Raw genomic sequence first — 8,493 nt, 5'->3', positions numbered from 1 at the left:
ATATTTGGTTTTTCGAGACAGGCTTTCTCTGTGGCTTTGGAGCCTGTCCTGGATAGAGATATATTTTAAAATTATGAGTGTGTTTGTATATGTATGTAGGAGAAAGAGAGAGAGACAGACAGACAGACAGACACACACACAGATGATGTGGATGACAGTGCAGATACCCAGAGGCCAGAGGCATAGGATCCCCTGGAACTGGTCTTACACGTGGTTGTGAGCTGCCCTATGCAGGTGCTGGGAACTGAACTCCGAGGTCCCCTGCAAAAGCAGCAAGTGCTCTTAACCACTGAGCCATCTCTCCAGCCCCGTCTCGTTCTGAATTATGTGTCTGCATGGGGGTATATGTCTGTAAGCACAGGTGCCCTCAGAGGCTGGAGACCTCGAATCCCCTGGAACTACGGGAGCTGTGAGCTGCCCAACACAAGTGCTGGAAACCAAAATCGAGTCTTCTAGAGGAGCAGAGTGCTCCCTTCCCCGCCAGCCCACTCCTGCCCCTCTCACGTCCTTCGTTTTGAACTTTGTGAGTTTATGAGGACGTGCACATTCATGCACATCAGTGCAGGCCCTCGGGTGCCGTGTGTGCGGAGGTCGGTCCTCACCTTCTACCCTGTGTGAGGTGAGCTCTTGTCTTGTTGCAGCTTCCAGGAGTCTCCCATCTCTGCCTCTCGTCTTACTGTGAGAGCGCTGGGGTTACAGATGTTATTACAGATGCGTGCTTTTCCGTGGGCTCTATGGATTTGCATGCAGGTCTTCACACTTTTGAGACTAACACTTTACCCACTGTGCCATTCCCCATGGTTGGCCTCCTATTAGCCGAGGATGGCCCAGACTTTCTGATCGTCCTCTCTCTGGATGCTGGGGTCACAGATGGACAACAAACATCATAATCCATCTTTACAGTGCTGGGGATCAAGGAGGGTTTTATTCATGCTAGAAAAGCACTCTACTGGAGTTGAAAAAATGGCTCAGTGGTCAGGAACACTGGCTGTTCTTCCAGAGGACCTGGGTTCAATTCCTAACACCCACATGGCAGCTCTCAACTGTCTGTAACTAGTTCCAGAGGCTCCAACACATTCACACAGACATACATGCAGGTCAAACACCAATGCACATAAAATTAAAATAAGTAAGTCATTAAAGAAAAATAAAAAGAAAGAAAAGCAGTCTACTGAGTACATCCCTAACCCCCCCAAAAAAAGTTAAAAAAAATGTTTGAATGAATCAGGGTCCTATTATGTAGACCATCTAGCCTGGGACTTACTATGTCAGTCAGGCTGACCTGGAACTTAGATGCACCTACCTCTGCCTCCTGAGGCTAGGCTTAAAGATGCCACCATTGTTTGCTTGTTTGTTTGTTGAGACAGGGTTTCTCTGTAGCTTTGGAGCCTGTCCTGAACTAGTTCTTGTAGACCTGCCTCGAACTCCCAGAGATCTGCCTGACTCTGCCTCCTGAGTGCTGGGATTAAAGGTGTGTGCCACTACTACCCAGCGAGCAGTGAGCTTTAAAATAAGGGTTCTTTAGGGGCCTGGAGAGATGTCTCAGTGGTTGAGAGCCTGTGCTCTGCTTGCAGAGGACCTGAGTTCAGTTCCTAGCACCCTACCCTGGTGGTTCACAACTACGCATCACTCGGCCCCAGAGAATCCAGTGGCCTCTCCTGGCTCCCTGGGAACTTGTACTCTTGCACACATACCCACATTCACATCCACACACTGACACATAACTAACAGGTAAAAACAAGTCTTTAAAGTAGGGTGAAGTGGCATCTTAGAAAAAAACCCATGAGCTGGGTGGTGTTGGAGGCCTTCACTAATCTGCTAAACACAGCCTGGAATCCCAACAACTGGCAATAGGAGACAGGGGATATCAGGAGTTCAAGGCCATCCTCTTCCCCGTCACATCAGGTCAGCCTGGGCTGCCTGAGACCCTGAGACCCTGTGTGGGGCAAATAGAACAAGGAAAAAGCTAGAAGCTGGATGCAGTGGGGGTCACCCTCTGTCCCTGCACCTGGGAGGCTGAGACAAGTCCGTCTCTGTTGGAAATGGAAGCTAACCTGATCTACAGAGAGTTCTGTTGTACATGAGACCCTGTCTCAAAAAAATAAATATATAAACAAACAAACCGTTGGGAGTGGAGAAGTGTTCGCTGCTTGGGGGTGCACATGCACGGAGCCCCCAGGCAGATGGCAGACGCCCATCATCCCGCTCCTTTTCATCCCTTCCAGACAGGGTCACTCAGGGAACCGGGGCTTGCTGTTTCTTGGCTAAGCGCTAGCAGCCAGCAAAGCTTCCTGTCCCCTGGCTGGATACTATGGTCTGAACTGAGGTTCACAACCTGGGCAGCTCTTACCCAACGAGCCATTTTCCCAGACCCCGACTCCGTCCGCTTGGACCACACTCCTCCCAAACCTGAGCAACCTGAGGGCTCGGACTCACCGAATCCAGGACAGCTAGCCGTCTATTAAGCCCATACATAACTCAAGCTACAAGAAATTAATTTGGACTCAGGACAGTTTTCCAAATCACCACTAGATGGCAATCAGTGACAAGTTTCCAGTTAGTATTGTTGGCCAAAACCAGATTAAGCAGAATCGAAACCTGCCCCAGAATCTAACCCCCTACCCTAGAGTCTGTGGCTGAACTGCGAACTGGGAAACCTGTGTGCCAAAAAGACAGAGTAAGGAAAGTTCCAGAAATAAATTCAACTAAGAGATACTCAAGCTGGGCCATCCCATCTGCCGAGAACACTGAGGCAGGAGGATCAAAAAGTTCCAGACCCCCCTGGGTTAGAGGGTTAGGGTGAGAACTCAAGACCAATCGGCACCTTAGTGAAACTATCACAAAGAAAAAAAAAAAAAGAGGGCTGGACTCGGGAGCTGACAGGATGGCTCTGCAGGCTACAAACGTTTGCTGGCCGAGCCTGGAAGCCACCTGTAGTGGAAGGGGAACCTGTGCACCGGGGCACACAGAGACACAGTAATAATAACAATAAGTACATACTTTTAGTTTTAGGGTTTTTTTTCCAGTTTGTTTTTGGATCTTCGAGACAGGATTTCTCTGTAACTGCCCTGGCTTTGCCCTAGAATTCCCTTTGTAGACCAAGCTGGCCTCAAACTCAGAGATCCGCCTGTCTCTGCCTCCTGAGTGCTAGGACTAAAGGCGTGTGCCACCACCGCCTGGTCTATTTTTAGGTTTTTAAAAAGAGAAGGAAGGTGCTTGGTGTAGGAAACTCCAGGCACTGTACACAAAAACAAGTTCCTAAAAATGCCAAAACTCCCAAAGGCACGGTTTTCCCTACCTCCTGCTTTCTATTCGCTACTCTGTTCCCCTCTGGTCCAGCCTTCACACTTCCCTTCCACAGAGGCTGCTTCTCCTTCATCATCACTTCGCCATCATCACCTGCCAACAGGTGTCTCTCTTGGCTCATGGACACCCATATATCTGCGCGCGCGCGCGCGCGCGCATACACACACACACACAGCTCCAAATGTCAGGGCTCAGGCCCACTCTCCCCTGGCCTTCCCTCTACACTGATGAACCCCACATATGCCAGTTTTGACCTCTCTGAAGTCCAGTTTGTTTATGCAACTGCTTCCCTGAGGGGCTAACTTTCCTCTCATAAGCTCAGAAAGAGCCCAGTCAGAGCAGATGCCCTTTGAACAAACAGTCTAATAAAGGAATAAGATGTTGTTTCCATGAATAAAGGGATAAGACTCAGTTCCCACAGGGTGTCCTCTGACCTCCACACTCCTGTACCCTGGCTCTGCAGCCCACACCCATACACACACACATAAATATATAAATGTGATTTTAGAGTCTATTTAATTTTTTTATTATTAAGCCAATTGGTGGTGGTGCACATCTTTAATCCCAGCACTCAGGAGGCAGAGGCAGGTGGATCTCTGAGTTCGAGGCCAGGCTGGTCTACAGACCGAGTTCTAGGACAACAAGAGCTACACAGAAAAATCATGTCTCAAAATAAAAGTAAACAGAATAAACAAAATCTTGGCTAGGCATGCACTCCAGAGGCAGAGGCAAGCAGATATCTTTGCATTCAAAGCCAACCTGATCTATGCAGTTTCAGGCCAGCCAAGCTACACAGTGTAACCCTCTATTAGAAAAACAAATTAAAAAAATCAAGTCTTAATATATATAATCTTAAATATATGGTGGTCAGATAGGAAAAAAATAAAAAATATATATTATATTTGTTTATCTGTCAGGGGGGCTGGTGTGCAGTGGGGCACATGTATGGGTCAAAGGGCAGCTTCTGGAAGTCCGCTCTCTCCTTCTGCCACACGCGTTCCAGGGTGTAGACTCGATTGTCAGGCTTGGCAGCAAGCACGAAGACCCAGTCTATCTCACACACCCTGGAAATCTTTTCTTCCTTCAATATTTCTTTCTTCCTAAAAATGTATTCATTCATTATGTATTCAATGTTCCGCCTGCATGTGTGCCTGCCGCCCAGAAGAGGGCACCAGATCTCATTACAGATGGTTGTGAGCCTCACTGTGGTTGCTGGGAGTTGAACTCAGGACCAACCATCTCTCCAGCCCCTTAATTTAACTTCTTTCTTGACTCTTTGGGAGTTTCACATCATGCACTCCAATACTGCTTACCTCCGGGTTCCCCCGTATCCTCCCCTCATCCCTGCCGTGCCCCCCACAAAAGAAAACAAAATAAAGTAAGCAAACAAAAGCAAGCAAACAAGCAAAATCATAGAAACAAAACAAAACCCCAAAAACCAAAGCCTCCAATGCCACCAGGACGAATGAAGAGGAGTTAGAGAGGCGGGAAAAAACTTTTTTTAATGCCATAAAGATTTCAGTGCAGCTGGTACCAAGAAGCCCTGCTGGTAGAGTCCCTAGAGAGACATTTATTTGGCTGGGAACTAACGTCCCCAAACAACAGACCCCCAAGTAGCTGGATCCTACAATAACCCACGAGTGACCTTGGGGGTACTTCCTCCCCCAGGAACTGCAGGTGACAAGTCCTGGATGCTCACAGGAACTACTGCACACTAACCGTGAACGGTGCTAACCACTGAGTGTCGGGTTCATTTGCTCCCCATCAGTAGCTGAAGCTGGGAGAAAATCTGCTTGCAAGCACACACGCATGCACGCATGCACCCACTTTCCTCACTGGTTTTAGAGGTCAGAGCTAAGTGGAGCTCTGTCCCTGCTAGGTCTGCGGTGGCATCATCTCTGACCACAGGTCATAACAAAGACAGTTGCCTAAGTTGTTTATTTTTTTTTTCAGGAACTTCACGATAGCTCAGGTAGACTGATACCCTTGACCCCTGACCTGTGACTGTGAGGGTGTCCTGTAGGTGACCTTTTGACTTCAGCTAGCCCAACACTCAACCCTTAGATCACGCGAAAGGCGCACACTTCCTCCAAAGAGCAGTGAAGTGGGTTCCTGTGTGTGCAGAGCACAGGTGACCTTAGCCCGCCTTCCCTCACCTCAGCTTCCCCACACCTCAAACCACCGCTACTCCAGTCCCATAAACCCCCTAATTGCTAATATTTAAAAAATTAAGAAGTCTAGGTGACTGGGCGGTGGTGGTGCATGCTTTTAATCCCAGCACTTGGGAGGCAGAGGCAGGTGGATCTTGAGGACAGCCTGGTCTACAGAATGAGTTCCAGGACAGCCTGGGCTATACTGTGAGACCCTATCCCAGAAAAAATATAAATACATGAGACCCTGTGTCCAAACAAACAGGCCAGGTGTGCTGCTTGCCACCCACTTTAACCCCAGCATTTGGATGCTTATGGACCTCTGTGAATCCATCGCTGGTCTACAAAGTGAGCTCCAGGCCAGCCAGCCAAAGCTAGACAGTGAGACCCTGACTCAAAACCCAGAACAACCACAAAACCTCCTGTAGGTGTCTTGGCAGAGGATTGTCTGCAGAGGGAGAAGGGTGGCTCAGGGCAGATCAGCCAGGAGCTGCTCTGCAATAGCCTGAGCAAGACTTAGAGATGAGACTTTAGCCTGGGCTGGAGGTAAAGGTCAAGGTGAGGGATTGGATCTAAGACAAAATGGATTGCTAGAATGTATCCAGAGGCTGGCTACAGGCTGGGAGAGAGACCTCAAAGATGCCGGGGTGGAACAGGCTTATGAGAGAAAACAGGAATGCAGAAGGGACTTGGTTTTGGTTTGGTTTTGGAGACTGGATTTCTCTGTATAGCACTGGCTGTCCTGGAGCTCGTTCTGTAGACCAGGCTGACCTCGAACTTACAGATCCTTCTGTTTCTGCTTCTTGAGTGCTGGGATTAAATGCGTGCACTGCCACCACCTGACTGGGACTTGTTTGATGGCTACAAAGCATCCATGAAGCTGTTAGAACACACTTTCTGTTATCCGTCAGGTATAATGAAGCCATGTTAACACACTCTATGTTATCTGTTAGGCATGCTGAAGCTGTGTTAGAACACACACTCTGTTATCCCTCAGGCATGATGAAGCCATGTTAGGACATACTCTTTGTTAATCATCGAGCCCCATTCTGTCTGCAGTAATCACTGAAGCAGCAAGTTCCCAGAGAGTCTGGCCAGGTACAGAGAGGTGGCTTGGTGTGTAAGAGAGCTTGCTGCATATTCAAATCCCCAGCCCTCAAGTAAAAGGCCAGGTAAAGCTGGGTGGTGGCAGCGCACACCTTTAATCCCAGCACTCGGGAGGAGGCAGAGGCAGGCGGATCTCTGTGAGTTGGAGACCGGCAGCCTGGTCTGCAGAGCTCCAAGAAAGTCAAGGCTACACAGAGAAACCCTGTCTCGAAAATTCCAAAAATACAATAAATAAAATTGCTTTTGAAAGTCGTTTAGTAGCAATGCCTTCCTCACATGGCCCAGGTTCTGGCCCTTCTCCCCACCCCTTCCTATCCACTTGTCTTTGGGCACGGGCACTTAGCGAGGATCAAGCTCAGGACCTTGTGCCTGCCCGGCAAATGCTACCACTGAGCCTTACTCCAGCCCCTGCGTTTCTTTCGTAACATTTTATTCTCTGATTACCTGTACACAGTTACCTCCTCTGTCCTCTCCCCAGGACATGGAACTCCATATTTATTTCATAGTTGCTTTTTTCCCAACACCTAGAACAACGCTCAGTACATTGCAGATGCTCCATTTACTTGTGGAGTGAGTACAAGCAGATCCTCTGTGAACAGAAGGGCTGGTCAGCCTGTTTTCCCAACTGACAGGAAGGGCTGCCAAGTGGCAGAGTCTTCGTTTTTGTTTCATAGTTGGTTTTGTTTTGTTTTTTTGTGAGGTTCCTTCTTTATTTCCTTTCTTTCTTTCCTTTCTTTCTTCTTCTTCCTTCCTTCTTTCTTTCCTTCCTCTTCCCCCTCTTCTTCTAAGATAATTCTTGGAATGTAATCCAGGCTAGCCTAGAACTTGCTGCGTAGTCCCGACTGGCCTCAAACTCAGGATCACCCTGAGTGTTGGGATGAAAGACTCCATCTCCAGCAAGAGGCTAACTAACCTCATCTCAGGTAGTCCAGGCTGGCCTTAACCCACTATGCAGCTGACAATAACCTTAATTTCTTATTTTGTTTTTGGTATGATAACAATAACCTTAATTTCTGATCAGAGGTTTGAATTTAGGATTGGATACCTGCCCCCCACCCCTGTGCCTGGTTTATGTGGTGCTGGGGATGAAACTTGGGTTTCATCCAAGCTAAATGAGCACCCCTTTGTTCCCTCAGGCCTTCCGCCGTCCTTGGGGAGGACCCCAGGAGGCTGCTGGCCGGAGACCAGCCACAAAGCATCAAATCTCAGACTCCCAGGGCCTCCCCGGGCTCCTGGTTGCTGACCCCAGGGCCACCTCTAGCTCTTTCTCACCAAGGATAAACCAGGTTTTTCCATCAAGGCCAGCGCTCCGGAGAAGGGAAACACTGGGAACTGTCAAAGGCGCTGGAAGGGAGCTTCCTTTTTCTTCTTCTTTTCCTTTTCTTTTTTCTAAAACAAGATCTCATTTAGCCCCAGCTGTTCTTGAACTCCCTAGTAGCCAGGGATAGCCTTGAACTTCTTCCTCCAGAGTTTGGGGAGTACAGGAGGCCCTACCACACCTGGTTCACACAGATGCTCCGGTTTTTAGCGCAGGGATTAGTGCAGGCTAAGCAAACACTCGCCCAGACCAGCCAACATTTCCAGCCTGACCTGCTTTCCTTCATACTTTATCACTAGGTGGTAGACCTTAGACAGGACCTGGGACATAGCTTGGGAATCCAGTCATGGCTCACATTCCCTTGAGCGTCCAGCCCAGTGAGGAACCAGGCCAGCCTCTTGGACTCAGTACAACACATGCTAGATGAAATTCTGAGAGACTCAGGATGGTACGCAACCATTAGAGGGAAGAGGCTAAGTCTTCCTGGAGGTGGGTGTCCCTAAATTCCAGAAGGGTGTGTAAGATGGCCCTTAAAAGGGAAGCTGTAATTCCTTCTCCCTGGGAGACTGGTACAGGAAGGTTAAAGTTCAAGGTTAGAAAAAAAAGGCTCCT

This window comes from Alexandromys fortis, unplaced genomic scaffold (assembly GCF_014885135.2).
Source record: "Alexandromys fortis isolate MF-2015 unplaced genomic scaffold, M_Fortis_MF-2015_v1.1 scaffold_9, whole genome shotgun sequence".
Taxonomy (NCBI): domain Eukaryota; kingdom Metazoa; phylum Chordata; class Mammalia; order Rodentia; family Cricetidae; genus Alexandromys; species Alexandromys fortis.
Note: the sequence above shows the minus strand (reverse complement) of the source record.